The 20702-nt window shown below is 38.0% G+C and overlaps 1 pseudogene; it reads right to left on the bottom strand.

Moving 5' to 3' along the window:
* Positions 1-221: 221 nt before the first annotated feature.
* On the bottom strand, positions 222-968 carry LOC128056689 (V-type proton ATPase subunit D-like; annotated as a pseudogene).
* Positions 969-20702: the final 19734 nt, after the last annotated feature.

The following is a 20702-nucleotide window of genomic DNA, read 5'->3' as shown; positions in this document are numbered from 1 at the left end:
CACTTGTGCAGAATAAATTCTACAAGTTCCAGGGAAGGTTTTATAAATTTCATTGGTGATTAATAGTTTTTAATTATGACTCTTCAAAGGCAGATCCCATAAACAGACATTCAGGGACATTTAACAACCAGTGAAATTCTTAAGCCAAAAAAATAAACCTACACACCATGAATTAAAATGGTGCCATGTTAGGCCTTCTGGAAGACCCAGAGCAGGAAAGGTTATTCAAAGAGAAGATCTTCATCTTTCTCTTGAACCAGGAGATTAGCAGGCTCTGTCACTTCTCCAGCTGCCCTCCCTTGCTCCAAGTCTTGATCAGATTTTTCCTTGAGAATCTTTTTATTCTCCTGTATTTTCTTTAACCTGCAGAACTCTTCTCACTCTCTCTCATTCAGCTCTGTGATGACAGAGGAAAGGGTAGGTTCAATCCAGGGAATGATGACATGTTCAATGGCATTTACACGCCTGTTGGTTATCTTAATATCTTTATCCAAAGCAACAAAGGAAGTCTGCAGCGAAGCCAGTTCTACCAGTAGTTCCACTGCTTTGGCATAATTCCTCTTCAGTTTAGTCAAACTGTTCCCCATCTCAGGCTGAACCAGTCAGTTCATAACTGTCAGTTCCTTCATGGTAATGTTCAAACCCTGGCAAAGGAACACCTGTTACTTTATCTTTCTTTGCTCTGATCTTCACTTGGGCTCCATTCACATATTGGATAACTGGGGTGCTTAAGTCCCTCGCTGTGAACTTGGCCTCAGAAAGTGAAAAGGCAGCTTCTCTCATCACTTCACCCTTCTACATGTTAGTCTCTGTTATTATCTTCTTAAGGACCTGTCGAAAGAGTTAAGGCATTAGATTTCTTCTGTCTTCATGAAGTTTCCACCTATCTGTGCTCCTTTTAACCGAGCCTTCACGATGGTCTGTGCCACTCGGGAGGGAAAGATTTCAGTTCGTTCTTCGCCTGACATTCTGAAGATGACTGGCTCAGGCCCCTGGCTGGGTAACCGTGGCTGCAACAAGCCAACCACTGAGTCTTTCTAAACCTGAGTCAGCTGTTTGTGTCATGTGACTCTCTCACGATGCTAAGAGGCAGCCAGGATATGCCGTCTTCACTTCTGTTTCCACTTGGTACCTATCAGATCTTGAGTTTCTACTGCAGCACTTACACCCCACACCAGTGTATTTACTTAGCCAACTTACAGAAGGCTCTCTATGGTGGAAAGCAGTATGCTGGGCTCTGAAAAACAGGAATGTATGAAACCCCATCCTTATCCTTGAGGAATGCATGACCTACTGATAATGGGATGTAGCTTTTAGGTTCCAAGTTCATACTGTCCCCTTGCTTGTCTCACTTTAACAGTGAACTTCTGTGACGTCAGCCCAGTCATCTGTCCCAATCTTAGTCTTCCCACAGGCATAACTGTGAGCCTTAGAGTAGATTCTGTAAGGACTAATCACTTATTCCTAAATTTTACTGGCTACAGTTCTGTTTCACTTTGGCATTATTCATAGAGACCTCTAAGTCCTCCCCATACAAATATCTCCTCAGTGTGAATAATGACAGGTGGATCAGTGGAGTAGACAAGGATCACAGACGTCTAGAGTATCTGAAGGCAACAGTTTAGTTCGTGGTATAGCCAAGATTCTAGCAGGATGTCATTTGGAAGAAATTAGTTTATCTCTGAACAAAGAATAGCAGACAGTGGAAGAAAAGTATCACCCTTAATATGTCCCACTCCTAAGTTTTCCCCAAATCTCTATAGTATACTACAGTTGTATCTGTTTAGCTACACTGCAAATGCTCTGTATTTGCAAGCATTTTGCAAGCAGCTATGAGTGTTTAATTTTGGGATAATGCCTTCTCGATGAGCTAACCCCAAGAGTATTTTGAACAGACTAAATGTGAATTATGGTTGTAAAAGGAAAATTTGGCTGCTTCAAATCATGTCTGTCTGTAACTGAAGACATAACAGTGTTGAAACTCAAGGTCATATCTGTGCAATGAAAGCCCATAACGGTATCTTTGGCAGCAGGACTATCTAGGGTGACGTGGGTAATAATTAATCAGAAACTGCCTTCATTAATTAGAGACAACTTTGCAAATTGTTCTACATTTTATCAGCAGCACAGTATGGCAGAGATATATTTATATAAAATGTTAAAATATCTTGATTTAACTTTTTACCATCTAATTTCTGTACCTCACTTTTATTGTCAGTGAGAATAAACTAAGTAATGCTCCTTTTTGAGCTATGAAAGATATCCTCTTATATTTGTTTACTAATGTACTGCTTAATAAGTATTTTAACATACATTGGGTCTATTGAGATTCACAACAGTATTTTTTAACCAAACAGGGGAGATTTGTCCTTTTTCTTTTTTTGGGTAGTCAGTTTCTCTACTGCAAAGGTGACTAACCAACAAAGTGCAGTTGCTTAGTGGCAAGATGATTGACTCAAATACTGGTTTTATACTTCTTAGTTCACTATTTGCATCATTAATGATTATCTTGCTTGTCATTAGAGGAACTCTTGACCCAAACTATAATAAACTAATGTGAAATTGCTTGGTTAAATAGACCTGAAAAGAATATGGTTAATTCTGGCTTTACCTGCAGTAGCTTAACCAGGTAATGGAGATCCCTATCTTAAGGCCCTTTCCTGTTTCATCATCAAGTTGATTTTCTTCAGGATAACCAATTGACTTGAGCAGTTCCAGTCTCCTAAACTGGCACTACTCATTCCAAAGACAATGAAAAGTTTTCCTTTTCAGTAGTCCCAGCAAATGTATTCTTTGATCAACTCTGTTCTGTTACTGAACCCAATTATTGCAGAGTGTGAGATGGATAATCCAATTGGCTTAAACTAATACACCTGTTGGAGAAAATTCTATTCACAGATGAGAACTAGAGGCATGGTTTGTCACAGGAAGTTCAGGAAATTGTTTCCAGTGTGAGAGAATTGATGTTGAGAAGGAAAATCTTTCTGTAGGGTTCTCCCTCATCTAACGCTTCACTCACAAATGCCAACTATTACCTCCTGGAATTAAATCATGCATTTATGTGAATCCGTGTTTTAAACACCAGGCAAACATCAATAATATCTCTTGTCTAGTTATGTTGTTAGTTCCCTCAGAAACATCCCCAATTATGTGGATGGCTGGGAGTTCTTTAGCCTAACTTGTTCACCAAAAGTCAGTTAAGACTTTCCTCCAAGCAAGTTTACAACAATGTTTAATTATATATGTTTAATGTTCAATTATATGTTTAATTATAAAATAAAAATGAGGAAATATCTGCAATATATTCTGAGTGACAAGATTTTTAAATGTTGGGAGAAGATTAGATTGCTATTTGAAATAAAATTTTTAAATTTTCTAATTCCATCTGATTATGTCTGTTTCTTTCTTTCACCTTCTTTCCTTTCTTCTCATCTGCCTTTTCTTTTTTTAAAAAAAGTCTTTTCCTATCATCCTTCCATCAAACAAACATATTAAAGGTTTTCTAAGTGTGAGGAACTGTACTATAGCACAGCTGAGAAAACAAAGATAAAGTCAGAACTTCACCTTAGTTTAAAGGCAAACAGACAAATGCACAGATAATTATAATTTAGTCAGATAAATACTATGAAAAGAGATGGTGAGTATTATATGGACAGCCTCTCTGCTATCTTTAATTGACCTATCCAAGAAAGCCTGCTCTTGCTTGTTTTCCTATCTTTGTCTGATCAGTGTTCTTTCTGTGTTCCCAAAGAGCCCTGATCATTCTTCACTTTATCTCAGTGTGTTTTAATTTTCTCCTTTTCTTGGCCAATTAGAGACCATGAACTCCATAAGGACAGATTCCCAAGCATAATTTGGCATCAGTAAAGGATGCATATTTTTCTAAAATTTCTCATAGTAATTAGGGATTGTTCTGATCCAATCATGCTTTCTCAGGAAGACAGACTATTATTAGGGGAGGAGCGAGTGTGAAGTGAGCAGTCTAGCATTCATGCCCAGAAATTTATGCTCTTAGATTGATGATTTGTGAACAAAACATGAGCCCTCCATGCACACCCTTTATACATTTCTCTCCTTCACACATACACAGTACCAGTACTTCATTTCTAATACATGAGCTACCTGGCTAGAAAATCAAACACCAAAACATCAAACCTAAAATCAAAGATGAGACAATTGCTAAGAGGGCAGCTACCAATTGTATCACCGTAAAACAAATCAAGAGGTAACTGTTTGAGATGGTGAACATGTTAATTACATAATTGTGGTAATCTTTTCACAATGTATACATATATTAAACATTAAACTATATGCTTTAAAATAAGCAATTTTATCTGTCAGTTTTACTTCAAAAAAAGCTGAGGGAAACAAGATGGAGTTTGACTATTTTCAATGGCCTTCTTTTTTCACATACAGTATGGAGTTAGATAAAATAATCTCTAAAGCCCTATTGAAATCTAATCATTCTCTATGAGGTTTAGAAAGATTTAATGGTAGCAATTTAGGAAGGAGTGAATATTGATCATGGTTCTAAATTGTACTGACCTGTTTGCATTCCAGTATACTGCAAATCAGAGTCACTGTAAAATCACTAAAGAAGACATAAATAAGTTTGCCTATTTTACTCAAATGTTTGATACATGTTTTCTTTCTGAGGAAATACTTTTTTTTCTCTAAAAAAGTATTGTATTTCCTAATCATATTCCTGTACACAATACTTATAATGGAATAATTGCCATATTTTAGCTATAGTTAATAGGCTTTGCTTAGAGAAATGTATTTCTTCATGTGAATACTTATTCACTTTTACTGAATTAAAGATTACCCTCTTTAATGTACATGCCTCTTGAAAATTTATTTTCCTTTTTATGAGTTGCAAGAATACTAATGTATTCTTCCTTAAATTTACTCTTTCTCAGTTGTACAGTCATCAAGATTTTTCGGTGGTTTGAGATTTATCCTTATGACCCTCTTAAATTCCAAGTGTTAACCATTTTGACTTACATTTACTTCTTCCAAAATACCATATTCCCTTGTCTCCCTATGAGAACAACTTTTGTGCATACAACTCTGTCTGCATAAAACATTCTATCTGCCCAGTTATTTGCCTCTTAAATTTCTTTTCAGCGTTGAGAGTCATCATAAGTACTACTGCTACTGAAAAGTACTACTTCTTCTAGGATTCTCCCATGTTAAGTCGTGTCCGACTCTGTGTGACCCCATAGACCGCAGCCCACCAGTCTTCTCCGTCCGTGGGTTTCTCCAGGCAAGAACACTGGAGTGGGTTGCCATTGCCATCTCCAATGCATGAAAGTGAAAAGTGAAAGTGAAAACGCTCAGTCGTGTCCAAATCTTCGTGACCCCATGGACTGCAGCCCACCAGGCTCCTCCATCCATGGGATTTTCCAGGCAAGAGTACTGGAGTGGGGTGCCATTGCTTTCTCCCATAGAATCCCTTTTATTAATACAGCTATCTCTTAGGAAATTTCCACAGTACCTTGCTTTTCTCTCAACATTTTGTATTGTGATTGTCTATTTATTTGTATCTACCTTCTTGGCCTGAAATCTGATTTCATGAGATCAAATATCATGTCTTATCTCACCGACTTCAGCACAGTGCTTGGTACATCATAGACACTCGCTGGGTATTTGTGATATGTATAAATAAATGAATGTCATTGACTGAATGCTAGTTAACCCAGCACATCCAAACATGATTGATTTATTCTTGATTAGTAGATTATGATTGAAATCCTCTATCTGTGTGTGAATGCTCAATCATGTCAGACTTTTTGTGACCCTGTGGACTGTAGCCAGTGAGGTGCCTAAGTCAACTTGATTTTCCAGGCAAGAATACTGGAATGGGTTTCCATTTTCTCCTCCAGGGGATCTTCCTGTTCTGGGGACCTAACCTGTGTCTTCTGAGTCTCTTGCATTGGCAGATAGATTCTTTTCCACAGAGCCACCTGCGGAAGCTTGAAATCCTCTATAGGAAAAATATATAATTGGCTAATATTTCTCTTAATTTATACTTTAGAATCAAGGCATATTATGAGAATATACAAATATTTTTTCTCCATAGTCCATGTCACATCTATTTTTTCTTTAAAATAAAATATGGTTTGTGCTTTTCCCTTTGTGCATTGAGTCCATTTTTCCAACATGCATTAAAACAGAAGAATAATATTTCTTTCATTTTGTCCTCTAAATCTTGAGAACTTTCAAATCATGACTGCAAAATTCATGCCGAATAGTTAACAGCTGATGAATAATTCACCTCCATAAAATTTGTAAGCCTATGATGGTCCTACAAAAGAGCAAGTCTGATGTTATCACACTTTTTGTATTTTAGTAACAAATATTATCCTGTGGTCACTTACAGATTATTCAGCCAATCTACATTTTTTTTTCTGAAATAAATATATGCAGGGTATGCACATAAACATTTGTTTTTATGGGTTGCTACTGAATGAATGTATTTGTTTTGTTCACAAATATAGCTCACATTTTACAAAGGCTTATCATTATAAAGACATTGAAATGGCTATAATTGTATTCTCAAAAATAAAAAAATTCATATTTTCTGAACTTCCATAAAAATGAACACATGAAAAATTACTATCATCAAAAGATTTTTCTTACTATGGACATTTATTAATGGAATCTTAGTAAAAACATACCACTTCTATAGCTTAGAACTAGACTTCCCAGGTTTAGTATAAAGAACTCCTTTCTGGAAGGAAAACTAAAGGAACAGAGTTAAAGAAAAACAAAGAGATATAAAGATAACTAAATAAATTAAACTTTGAAATAATGAGATATTAAAATACTATAATATTTCATTTTTCATTAGATTTAGTTATTTAAAAACATCAAAAGCCTAAACATATGAGTTTTTTAAATTATTAGACCTCTTTATTTAATAATTTAATAATAAACAGAAAAGATCATGGTATTCTCAGTTATGTGTTCATTCAACAAGCAATTTTTGAATAACTTCTTTGGTAATGTAGATGCTAGAGATAGAATCAGTGAACAAAAATAACAAACCTACAATATCTACTTTTTCTCTTTAGTCATAACTTTTATCAGTCAGACATTTATTTTGTATGTAGATTTTCTTACACTTTTACATTAAAAATAGCTTTTTATTTTTAAAGGATGCAATTGGTTTGTAGGACATATGTTAAATTAAACTTAACCTTAAAATTGTTTTCCAATATCCATTAGGTGCGACAAATACTGTTTGATTTCATTTGTATGAGTCACCTAGAATAGTCAGATTCATAGACTCAGAGAGTACGTTGGTAGATGCCAGGGGCCTCAGAATGGAGGAAGTGGGGAGAAGGAGTGGGGAGCTGGTGTTTGCTGGGAACAGAGTTTCTGTTCAGAAAGGCGGAAAAGTCAGTATATGGATGATAGTGAGAGTTACACAACAATGTGAATGTACTTAGTGCCACCAACTGCACAGTTAAATATGTTAAAATAGTGTGTTTCATATTATGTGATTTTGCCACGATAAAAGAAATTTTAAAAGTGAGAGACCTGTAGTATTTATCTTACGTAGAGTCAACACAATGCAAACACAATGAAAATGCATTCCTGATTATTTTTATGCTATGGTAATGTTTTATGAGAGCAAGTGGAGCATCACACACTAATTATTATATTTTATTATTTTCAAAACAGAATTCAGAGCTTTCAGGAAAGCATGATAGTGATTAACATCAGATGGGCTTTCTTTTGCCTAATAAATTATATTAAATATGTGGTTAAAAAAAAAGCCCTTCCCTGCCAAACTGTTTTACATTTCCTGAAAGGCAGAATAAAAAATATTTTCTAAAATCAATGCAAATTAATTTTTAAATTTTCAGTATTTCATAAAAAATACTTTTCTTAAAAACAGTATTTATATTAAATTTCCTTTTGCAAATAGCCTGCTAAATATGTTTTTGCTCTCTAAGATGTCTCTATAAACAGATGTCTTTTAATCAGTGAGCAAAGAATTTGAAAACATGTTAAGAAATTAACTATTTTGAAAAATCACACAGCAATAACTTAATCTTGCAATACATGCTTTTGTGTTTACTTTACATTTTTAATTGAATTATATCTGATTTATAATATTATATTAATTTCAGGTATACAATGTAGTAATTCAATTTTTGTAGATTATACTTTATTTAAAATTACTATAAAATATAAGCTATGTTCCCTGTGCTATACAATGTATTCTTGTGCATACTTGTGTGCCAAGTCACTTCAGTTGTATCTGACTCTTTGCAACCCCATGAACTGTATCCCACCAGAATCCTCTGTCCATGGGATTCTCTAGACAAGAGGTTGCCATGCCCTCCTCTAGGGGATCTTCCCAACCCAGGGATCAAACCCATGTCTCTTATGTCTTTGGCATTGACAGACATGTTCTTTACCACTAGCACCATCTTGAAAGATTGTAGATTATTTATTTTATACCTGGTATAAATTATTTATTTTGTGCATAGTAAATATGCAGTAGTTTGCCCTTTTACTCCCCTCCCTCTACTCTGCCCTTCCCCCTTCCCTGTTCTCAATGGTAACTACTAGTTTATTCTCTAAATCTATGAATCTGTTTTGCTATATATATATAGTATTTTAATTCCACATATAAGCAATAATATACATTATTTGTCTTTCTGTAACTTATTTCTGGCATAATTTAATTTAATAAAAGTTTTGCCTTATAAACATTTGGGTGCCAGAATTACTATACTGTTGTTTGTTTAACCAAGAAATAAGTATTTTAAAGTATTTTCTTAAGTTTTCACTTTAGAATGAAACATAAATAATATAACTCTTTGAAGTAAAATGATTGAAGGTTGGGATGTTCTGATTCAGAGTCCTTTATGTGCATTTCACATGCTCACTATGTGGCTCATATCTTATTAAAAGTAGATGAGAGAATCAAGTAAAAGTCTATATCCTAAATAGAACCACCTTCAGACCTCAGTTTTTAAAACTGCATTTCTATGGCTTACTCACTTTTTTTAGTTTCACAACTTTGAGGGACAAGAAATTCTAAGAATACACAGGGTTTCCAAGTCAGCAGCAATGAGGATCATGGAAATCCATCATACTTATCATTAGGTTTTTCCCTGGTCATGATTTACTGGAAAAAGTCATCAATAGTCCTAATATATTAGACAAAACTAATTTCCATCAATTGATCCTAAAGGAAATCAACCCTGAACATTCATTGGAAGGACTGCTGCTGAGGCTGAAGCTCTAATACTTTGGCCACCTGATGTGAAGAGCCAAATTATTGGAAAAACCCTGTTGCTGAGAAAGATTAAAAGCAAAAGGACAAGGGGGCAACAGAGGATGAGATGGTTAGGTAGCATCACTGAGTTAAAGGACATGAATTTGAGGAAACTCTAGAAGATAGGGGGGCTTCCTAGGTGGCACAATGGAAAAAAGTCTACCTGCCAACACAGGAGAAGCAAGAGTCACAGCTTTGGTCTCTGAGTTGGAAAGATCCCCTGGAGTAGGAAATGGCGACCCATTTCAGTATTCTTGCCTGGAAAATTCCATGGACAGAGGAGCCTAGTGGACTAAAGTCCAAGGGGTCACAAAGAGCTGGACATGACTGAACACACACACAAACTAGGAGACAGTACCCAAGATGGCAGAGTAGAAGAATGTGCACTCATCTTCTCCTGTAGGAACTCAAATTTGCAGCTAACTGCTGAAAAACCATCAATAGGAGAATGTTGGATCCCACCAAAAAACGATACCCTGAATCCAAGGGTAAAGGAGAAGCTCCAACAAGATTGTACCACGGGTGAAATCTTGTTTAGACTCAAACCTTATACCTGTCAGAGATGCACAGAGGGCCCCCCAAAACCCTGTGGGCACAGGACCCAGGGAAAGGAGCAGTGACTCACGAAAGAGACTGAGCCAGACCTGCCTTTGAGTGTTTGAGTGTCTCCTGTAGAGGCACGGGTCATCAGTGGCCTGCCATGGGGACAGGGGCTCTGGATGCACCACACCTGGGAGGTGCAGTGTATGGTATAAGTCCTCTCGGAGGAGGATGCCATTAACCCGACCATAGGTTGAGCAGACAACCCACAAATGCGCGAACAATTACAGCAAAGAAGTTCTTGCAATTTTGCAAAAGTTATAGGGCCCGCAACAGATTTCCCAACCTGAGGACCTGCCAAAGGAACTGAGAACCCCCAGGGAATCTGACTTTGAAGGCCAAAGGACTTGATTACAGAACTTCCACAGGACTGGGGAAACTGACTCTTGGAGGGCACAGACAAAACCTTGTGCAGACCAGGACCAAGGAAAAAGGAAAAGTGACCCCAAAAGAGCTTGAGCCAGACTCACCCAGGAGTGTCTGGGAGTCCCCAGCTGAGGCATGGGTCTATAGTCAGGGGCATTGAATACAACAGTCTTGGGAGTAGTGGTGTGCTGGGATTATTCCTACCACAGATTGGCCTTAGGCCAAACAACAGGGAGGGAACACAGCCCCACCCATCAGCAGATAATTGAAATAAAGATTTAGTGAGCATGGCCCTGTTCACCAGAGCAAGACCTTGTTTACCCCACAGCCAGTCCCTCTCATCAGGAAGCTTCCACAAGCCACTTATACTCATCCATCAGAGGGGAGACAGAATGAAAACCGCAATCACAGGAAACTAGCCAAACTGCTCATATAGATCACAGCTCTGTCTGACTCCATGAAACTATGAGCCATGCCCCATTCAGTTCAGTTCAGTTCAGTTCAGTTCAGTTGCTCAGTCATGTCTGAGTTTTTGCAACCTGATGGACTGCAGCACACCAGACCTCCCTGTCCATCACCAACTCCCAGAGATTATTCAAACTCATGTCCATTGAGTTGGTGATGCCATCCAATCATCTCATTCTCTGTCGTCCCCTTCTCCTCTTGCCTTCAATCTTTCCCAGCATCAGGGTCTTTTCAAATGAGTCAGCTCTTCCCATCAGGTGGCCAGAGTATGGGAGTTTCAGCTTCAGCATCAGTCTGTCCAATAAACATTCAGGACTGATTTCCTTTAGGATGGACTGGTTGGATCTCTGTGCAGTCCAAGGGACTCTCAAGAGTCTTCTCCAACACCACAGTTCAAAAGCATCAATTCTGTGCTCAGCTTTCTTTATAGTCTAACTCACATTTTCTGCAGGGCCACCCAAGACAGATGGGTCACGGTGGAGAGTTCTGAAAAGACATGGTCCACTGGAGAAGGAAATGGAAAACCACTTCAGCATTATTGCCTTGAGAAGCCCATGAATAGTATGAAAAGGCAAAAAGATATGACATTGGAAGAAGTCCCCAGGTCAATAGGTGTCCAATATGCTACTGGAGAGAGGAGAAATTGCTCCAGAAGGAATGAGCAGGCTGAGCCAAAGTGTAAACAACTCTTAGGTGTGGATGTGTCTGGTGGTAAAAAGTAAAGTGCAGTGCTGTAGAGAACAATATTGTATAGGAACCTGGAACGTTAGGTCCATGAATCAAGGTAAATTGAAAGTGGTCAAATAGGAAAGGGCAAGAGTGAACATTGTCATTTTAGGTAATGGACAGGAATGGGTGAATTTAATTTAGGTGACCACTGTATCTACTGCTGTGGGTAGGAATCACTTTGGTGAAATCGAGTAACCCTCATAGTCAACAAAGGAGTTGTTGCATCCAAAATGCAGTACTTGGGTGCAATCTTAATAATGAAGAGTGATCATGGTTAGTTTCCAAGGCAAACCATTCAGTATCATAGTAATCTAATTCTAATGCCACTAATGCCAAAGAAGCTGAAGCTTAACAGTTCTATGAAGATCTACATGACCTTCTTGCACTAACACCAAAAAAAAAAAAAAAAAAAAAAAAAAAAGTCTTTTTCATCATAGGGGATTAGAATGGAAAAGTAGGAAGTCAAGAGATACCTGGAGTACCAGGTACAAATGAAGCAGAGCCAAGGCTAACACATTTTGGCCAAGAGAAAGCACTGGGCATAGCAAACACCCTCTTCCAATAACACAAAAGATGACTCTACACATGGATATCACAAGATGGCCAATACTGAAACCAGATTGATTATGTTCTTTGCAGCCAAAGATGGAGAAACTTTATATAGTCAGCAAAAACAAGACTAGGAACTGACGATGACTCAGATCATGAACTTCTTATTGCATAATTCTGACTTAAATTGATTAAAGTAGGAGAAATAACTAGACCATTTAGGTATGACCTAAATCAAATCTCTTACAATTATACAGTGGAAGTGACAAATAGATACAAAGGATTAGATCTGATATACAGGTGCCTGGGCTGGATGGCATCATGGACTCGATGGACGTGAGTCTGAGTGAACTCTGGGAGATGGTGATGAACAGGGAGGCCTGGCATGCTGCGATTCATGGGGTCACAAAAAGTCGGGCATGACTGAGTGACTGAAATGAACTGAACTGAAGAGCTATGGGCAGAGGCTCACAACATTGTACAGGAGGTGGTAATCAAAAGTATCCCCAAGAAAAAGAAACACAAAAAGGCAAAAAGTTTGTCTGAGGAAGCCTTACAAATAGCTGATTAAAGAGAAACAAAAGGCCAAGGAGAGGAAAGATATATCCATCTGAATACAGAATTCCAGAGAATAGCAAGGAGAGATAAGAAAGCCTTCCTCAGTGATCAATGCAAAGAAACACAGGAAAACTATAGAATGGGAAAGACTAGAGAAATCTTCAAGAAAATCAGAGATGCCAAGTGAAAATTTCATGCAAAGAAGAGCATAATAAAGGACAGAAACAGTACAGATGTATCAGAAGCAGAAGATATTAAGAAGAGGTGACAAGAAAACACAGAAGGAACTATACACAAGAGATTTTAATGACTCAGATAACCATGATGGTATGATTACTCACCTAGAGTTAGACATCCTGGAGTGTGAAGTCAAGAGGGTCTTAGGAAGCATACTGCGATCAAAGCTAGTACAGGTGATGGAACTCCAGATGAGCTATTTCATATCCTAAAATGTGATGCTGTGAAAGTGCTGTACTCAATACACCTGCAAATTTGGAAAACTCAGCAGAAGCCACAGGACCAGAATGGGTCAGTTTTCATCCCAATCCCAAAGAAGGGCAATGGCAAACAATGTTCAAACTAACTCACAATTGCACTCATTTCGTGCGCTAACATAATAGTGCTCAAAATTCTCCAAGTTAGGCTTCAACAGTACATGAACTGAGAACTTCCAGATATTCAAGCTGGATTTAGAAAAGGCAGAGGAACCAGAGATCAAATTATCAACATCCACTGGATCATCGAAAAAGCAAGAGAGTTCCAGAAAAAAGCATCTACTTCTGCTTCATTGACTACACCACAGCTTTGGAGTGTGGATCACAGCAAAGCGTGGAAAATTCTTCTCAAGATGGGAATACCAGACCACCTTACCTGCCTCCAGTGACACTTGTATGCAGGTCAAGAAGCAACAGTTAGAACTGGACATGGAACAACAAACTAGGTCCAAATTGGAAAAGGAGTACATCAAGGCTGTATATTGTCACCCTGCTTATTTAACTTCTATGCAGAGTATATAATGAGAAATGCCAGGCCTGATGAAGCACAAGCTGGAATCAAGACTGAAGGGAGAAATATCAATAACCTCAGATATGCAGAAGACACCACCGTTATGGCAGAAAGTGAAGAGGAACTAAAGAGCCTCTTGAAGAAGGTGAAAGAGGAGAGTGAAAAAGCTGGCTTAAAACTCAACATTCAATAAAACAAACAAAATGGCATCTTGTCTCATCACTTAATTGCAAGAAGATGGAGAAACAATGGAAACAGAGACAGGTTTTTATTTTGGGGGCTCCAAAATCACTGTGGATGATGACTGCAGTCATGAAATTAACAGATGCTTGCTCCTTGGAAGAAAAGCTATGACAAACCTTGACAGCATATTAAAAAGTAGGGTCATTATTTTGCCAGAAAGGTCCATACAGTCAAAGCTATGATTTTTCTGGTAGTCATGTATGAATGTGAGAGTTGGAGCACACAGATGGCTGCGCTCCAAAGAACTGATGTTTTTGAATTGTGTTGGAGAAGATTCCTGAGAATCCCTTGACTGCAAGGAATCCAAACCAGTCAATCCTAAAGGAAATCAGTCTTGTATATTCACTGAAAGGACTGATGCTGAAGCTGAAGCTTCAATACTTTGGCCAACTGATGTGAAGAGCCAACTCACTGGAAAAGATCCTGATGCTGGGAAAGATTGAAGGCAAGTGGAGAAGGGACAACAGGGGATGAGATGTTTGGATGACCTCACTGACTCATTAGACATAAGTTTGAGCAAGCTCTGGGAGATGGTGAAGGACAGGGAAGCCTGGTGAACTGCAGTCCATCCGGTTGAGAAGTCAGATACAAATTATCCACTGAACAGTAACAGTAGCAATTGCCATCAAGCATCCATTAAAACCCTTGGCTGTCACTCTTTCAAAAGATATCCTTTGCATGACTTCTTGTTTTAGAGTATTTCCTGTCATGATTCAATGGTAAATTGCTAAGGAATCCTTCCTCCCTAAGACTCATTCAGATTTTATCTGAATTCAGTCCAGAGGAAGGGGTAAAAATTCTTATACCTTATCTCTTCTGACAACTGGTGAAATCAGAGAAAGAGATGCATGGATATACCATTTTCCCATAATGCTAATTATATTAGAGTTAACTGATGATTATCACTAAGTCAATCATTTAACAGTTATGAAGTTTGAAATGTATTTAGTTAAAGGAAAATTATGTTTACTAAATGAAAAAAAATATATGCTAAAACAAATCGAACATTTTTTCAATCATATAAACCAAGCTATACATGATTTTGGCTCTTGAAAATGTTCTAATCATCCTTGCCCTTTCATTTATTTTCACTTTTGCCTATTCTTGACATAAGCTACATAGCAATTTCCACCCACTCACACTCCTGACTTCCTTTAAAACTGCTTCAAGGCATCTTTTCCAATAAATCTCCTGTTGAAATCTAAATTAATTCTGACCACTGCTATTTTGTATTTCCACAGAACTTTGTATCAAAGTCAGAAAGAGGTTATCCTAGGCTTATTTTAATTATCTCTGTTTATATAATCATGTCTGAACTTCTAAGTATATAATAGACTCATGAAGGTCAGGAAGTCTCTTTCAATTCCATTATTTATCCAATTATACTTTGAACAGAATTGTATAAACACCAACAAGACAGCAAATAACTACTCAATTAACATACATTAAATTGTTAAACTCTCTCTTTTTAAGATCATGAAATAAGAACACAAGATGTGTGAAACATATTTTTAAAAATTGAGTTAGACTCTGACCCCTGGCACAGAATCAGGGAAGTAAAGTCAAAGAGGGGTTAGGGGCTCTGACGTCTGCAGAGAAAAACAGGCCTAGGAGGACATAGTATCTACTCTGCTATATCCTGCTATATCCTACTAGGCTGACTTTGCTAATACAAATAGCAGATACTGATAGGAGGGATCAGAGATGTGGAGGAATGGGGTCTGATGGATTACTACACTCATGAATTCTTGGCACTGAGGTGTCCTTGTGTGTGTGAGCCAGTAGAGTGTATCTGCTGAGCACCAACCGGCCCAGTTTGGTGGGCCAAATGCCCCTTCAACATTAGGGGGTGAATTGCATCTATCTAGATGTTGTGCTCAGAGAAGGCAATGGCACCCCACTCCAGTACTCTTGCCTGGAAAATCCCATGGAAGGAGGTGCCTGGTAGGCTGCAGTCCATGGGGTCACTAAGAGTCGGACACGACTGAGAGACTTCACTTTCACTTTTCACTTTCATGCATTGGCAAAGGAAATGGCAACCCACTCCAATGTTCTTGCCTGGAGAATCCCAGGGATGGGGGAGCGTGGTGGGCTGCTGTCTATGGGGTAGTACAGAGTCGGACACGACTGAAGCGACTTAGCAGCAGCAGCAGCAGCAGCAGATGTTGTGCTAACATATGGGGAACTATTGCTGATCTTGCCTTCCTAGCTACCCTTTAAGTGAAAGTCACTCAATCGTGTCCAACTGTTTGTGACCCCATGGATTGTCCATGGAATTCTCCAGAGTGCAATACTGGAGTGGGTATTCTTTCCCTTCTCCAGAGGATCTTCCCAACCTAGGGATCGAACCTAGGTCTCCCTTATTGCAGGCACATTCTTTACCAGCTGACCCACAAGGGAAGCCCAAGAATACTGGAGTGGGTACCCTATCCCTTCTCCAGCGGATCTTCCCAACCCAGGAATGGAACCAGGGCATTGCCAGTGAATTTTTTACCAACTGAGCTATCAGGGAAACCTGATAGGGCTCTACATAAAAAGTATAATTATTTCTCTATCATGCATCTGAAAAAGACCTACTTTTTCTTGCAAAGACTAAGAAACAGGAGCCTCCCTTTATTTCTCAAGAGAAGACAGTTTTGAAGTCCATTTACTTTCAGCCCACAAGAGAGCCCACAAAAAGGCTTCTGTGTGATCCTGCATGAAGGACAGCTTCTTAGTCCCTATTCTCAGAAGTTAATAATAAACACCCACTCATGCTGAGGAATGGTCTGTTGTGAAGGTATGTGTGTGTGTGCGTGCACACACTCAGTTCTGTCTGACTCTTACAACCCCATGAAATGTAGCCCACAAGGCTCCTCTGTCCATTGGATTCTCCAGCCAAGAACACTGGAGTGGGTTGCCATTTCCTTCTCCAATGCATGAAAGTGAAAAGTGAAAGTGAAGTTGTTCAGTCGTGTCTGACTGTTAGGGATCCCATGGACTGCAGTCTGCCAGGCTCCTCTGCCCATGTGATTTTCCAGGCAAGAGTACTGGAGTGGGTTGCCATTGCCTTCTCCGTTCAGAAGGAGAGAGAGGACCAAATGAAGAACACAATCTCAGTTAGATAGCTCATCCTTACAAATTAGTTTAATGGCATAGAATGACATCTAAAGGAAGCAAACATGGACTTGCTGTGGAGAAGCCCTTAGGCATTAAGAAGAGGTACATGGCACCCCCATTCCAGCTATTCCTGTCAAAAGTCTCTTAGTTTAGGCTCTAAGAAATTTTTGCTGTTTATTAAAAAGGTAAGCAATGTGGATTTATGGAGTTCTCCAAACTGCCTTTGTGAAGTAGGGGCAATAGCATTGTTGGATATAGTATACCTAATGATTTTTGTTTTAAATCATTTAAATCACATTTAAATATGTGACTTAATCTGGATGATTGACATGTTTTTGTTCAACCTTTTGATGATTTTGTACATTAAATTAAGAAAAATGATATGTTTAAATATTAAAACACTCATAAAGTTTTGATCAGGTTAGACAATGATTATTATTAATATTTAAGGAAATTTGTTTTATCAGTATAGCACATGTTTTTAGCTTAATTTGATAAAAAGAAGTTGAAGTAAGACCCTTGTTATCCTAACATTACCAAGTATTCTCTGCTCAAAAATTTCCAATGATTGCCAGTTGTGTGCAGAGAAAGATACAAAGTCCTCCTATGACTCTTCTGCCCTGCACAAGCCAGTGCCCATTCAAGGTCTCTTTGACTTTATCTTTTCTTTCCATCTGTCTCAACCATGTGATTCCTATCCCATAACAGGTATGTGCCTGCCTCAAGCCTTTGAACTGGCTCTTCCAGAGCACAGATGTTATTCTCTGAGTCATACATATGACTTTGCACATGATCAGATTGTTAGATATGTCTGTACTATCCTGTTTCAGTTTAGACACATCTCCATAGATGTACTCTTTATCTCCTGCCCTGCTTTATTTGTACCAGCTTCCATTATGCCATTTAATTTACTTATTAGACCTAATAGATCCTTAAAGTGGCTCCTAGGATCCCAGCATTCTGATGTTCACTTACTTTTCATGTTTATTATTTCTCTCTTCCAGTTACATAGTAAGTTCCATGAAGGCATGACATATTTTCTGTTTTTAGTCTGCTTTATTTACTGAGTACTTAACATACTTTGTGTATAGGAAACAACAAAAAAATATTGTTGCATGAAGTTGTCTAGTTGTTTGTTCTGTATTACTGTCTATGCTGTGATTGGAAACATCTGAGCCCAAAATTGATAATGCCTAGTTGACAAAAAATCCCATATTTTGACATATGTTATATTTTGTTTGGGATCTATTACTAATTTATGAATATCCAAATTTTCCCCAATGTCCTTTATGAACTTTATAGAACAAATACTGGTGAGCTTAAAAATTAAAAAAGCATGTAAGTTTAAAAAATGAAATTAAAAACCAAAACAGGAAAACAGGGATGAATCACACTTACCCAGCTTCTTTCTCCCATACATGTTCAGTAACATAAAAGGAAAATATGATTAGTCACAGAAGTAATTTGGTCAGTGAACTATCATGCAGTAGTTTGTACTGTTGCCCTGTCTCCTATAAGGGAGCATTTGGTAATGTCTGGAAACATTTTTGGTTGTCACAAATGAGGGAGAGGTGTTCCTGGCATTGAATATGCCTGCAATGCAGAAGACCCAGGTTCGATCCGTTTGTTGGGAAGATCCCCTGGAGAAGCGAATGGCAACCCATCCCAATATTCTTGCCTGGAGAATTCCATGGATAGAGGAGCCTGGCGGGCTACAGTCCATGCAGTCACAGAGAGTCAGACATGACTTAGAGACTAACACATAACAACAATGGGTAGATAGATGCTAGGGCTGCTGTTAAACAGCATTCAATGCGCAAAACACACAATGAAGAATTACATGAACCAAGAAGTCAATAGTACTTGGATTGAGATGCCCTTGTATGACAGAATGAAGGTAGCTCCATAGTTATAGGACAGCCGCACATACGAATTTTACAGTAGAGCTCAAATCAGCAATTTTGCAACAAGCATCAAACATTAACAGAGACACCTTCGAATGAACTGGGACACGGAGGGAAGATGCATGGTGACATCAGAGGTGTTTGGTGCCACGTGCACAGTTGCTCTCACTTGTGTGTTTCTCCTCAAGTTTGGGTTCCTGGGATTGTTACTCCACTTCTCTTGGTTTCCAAAATGTTAGTCCACAGTGGGTTTGCTTCAGATTTTGATTAATTTTTAAAATGATTATATTAAATTGTTACTTTCCACATTTATGTGCCTGAGTGTAAAGATATGGATTCTCTGCTTTCATTTAAAGTTTAATTAAAAAATGGTAAAAGCAGTTTGCCCCACTCAGCAACTCTCTTCTTAGCTATAGGGACAGCTGGTTGCTTTTATATATAGCATGAGTTCTTGAATGAAGTTGCTCATGACAAGTTTGCTTTTATTCACTGTCAGTGCCTAGAGCCAAGGCTGGGACTTTTACCAGGGACATGGATTGTCCAGGGATTATGTTCAGAATTTAAAGATTTCTAAAATATAATTATTTCACTTCCATTTATGAATACTACACAGAAAGTAACAGAACTCCTGGGTTGATTTTTTAAAAGTGTATCTTTTCATTGGGAATTTGGCAAAAACTAACCAAGTACATTAAGTATCTAAGACTTTCACCTTTGAAATACTCTAACATTCATATTTAAATAGAATGAGAACTGATTAATTTTAGTCTTAAGCAACACATGTGGCAAGGGCTCATATTGTTTCCTATTAATAATTTGCTTTTAATACAGTAAAAATTTGAAGTTCCCTTGACTTACATCTCAGGTCCAGTGATTCTACTGGTCTCCTCTCTTATGGAATCACTATAAACATAAAGCTTTAGTATTTTGTGTGCTTAGTGAATTTATCTGTAAATATATTGCAGTGGCAAAATAAAATATAATAAAACAGTAAAAGTAATAAATAAAGCCATTTTTTAAAATAATAAAAATAGCAACCCTTTAATGGAGCAAATAAAGAAAAGAAAAAAAAGTGTGTTAATTTTTGGGTGAAGAAGTCTTAAACAGAGTTTTCTCTCTTTTTTTTTTAATTGACCATGGTAAAGTAACCACGGAATTGGGGAAAAAATTAAATTATTTTGAAAATCAATATGAAATGGATACGTTTTTAGAAAAATTAGAGCAACTAGACAAAATTATCCCCAATAAAGATAGAAGTCTAAAAAGGCCAGTTACTGAAGAAATAAAGTTGTTAACACAAAACCAAACCTAACAAAAACATAAGTTCTGTTAGATCTATAGAAAATTGTTCCTCCTGACAAAAGAACTGATGGATAGCTTGTCTCCAAAACACAGTCTTCTGGAATGCAGAATTATAGAGGCTTTCTTGATAATGCCACACACACACACACACACACACACAAACACACCCCAAAACAATGATACTCACTATCTACACTATGTGTGCATGGTAGGTTGCTTCAGCCGTGTCCGTCTCTGTGCGACTCTATGGACTACAGCCTGCCAGGCTCTTCTCTCCAAGAAATTCTCCAGGCAAGAATCCTGGAGTGCGTTGCCTTGCCCTCCTTCCAGGCATCTTCCTGATCCAGGGATCAAAACTGCATCTCTTACATCTCCTGCAGTGGCAGGAGGGTTCTTAATTGCTGACCACCAGGGAAGTCCCATCTACACTACTACCTAGATATTATTGGAGGTATTATCAAATCCAATTAGAAAGCAAGGAGAACCATAAGAACTGGAAAGACAGAGATAAATAAACATTTTTTTTCAGAAGATATTATTGTGGATCAAGAAAACTGAAGAGTCAATTAAAAAATATACTTCAA

The sequence above is a fragment of the Budorcas taxicolor genome, chromosome 11, assembly GCF_023091745.1.
Source record: "Budorcas taxicolor isolate Tak-1 chromosome 11, Takin1.1, whole genome shotgun sequence".
In the NCBI taxonomy this organism is placed as follows: domain Eukaryota; kingdom Metazoa; phylum Chordata; class Mammalia; order Artiodactyla; family Bovidae; genus Budorcas; species Budorcas taxicolor.
The sequence above is the reverse complement of the archived record's forward strand: the minus strand, read 5'-3'. Positions and strand labels throughout refer to the sequence as shown.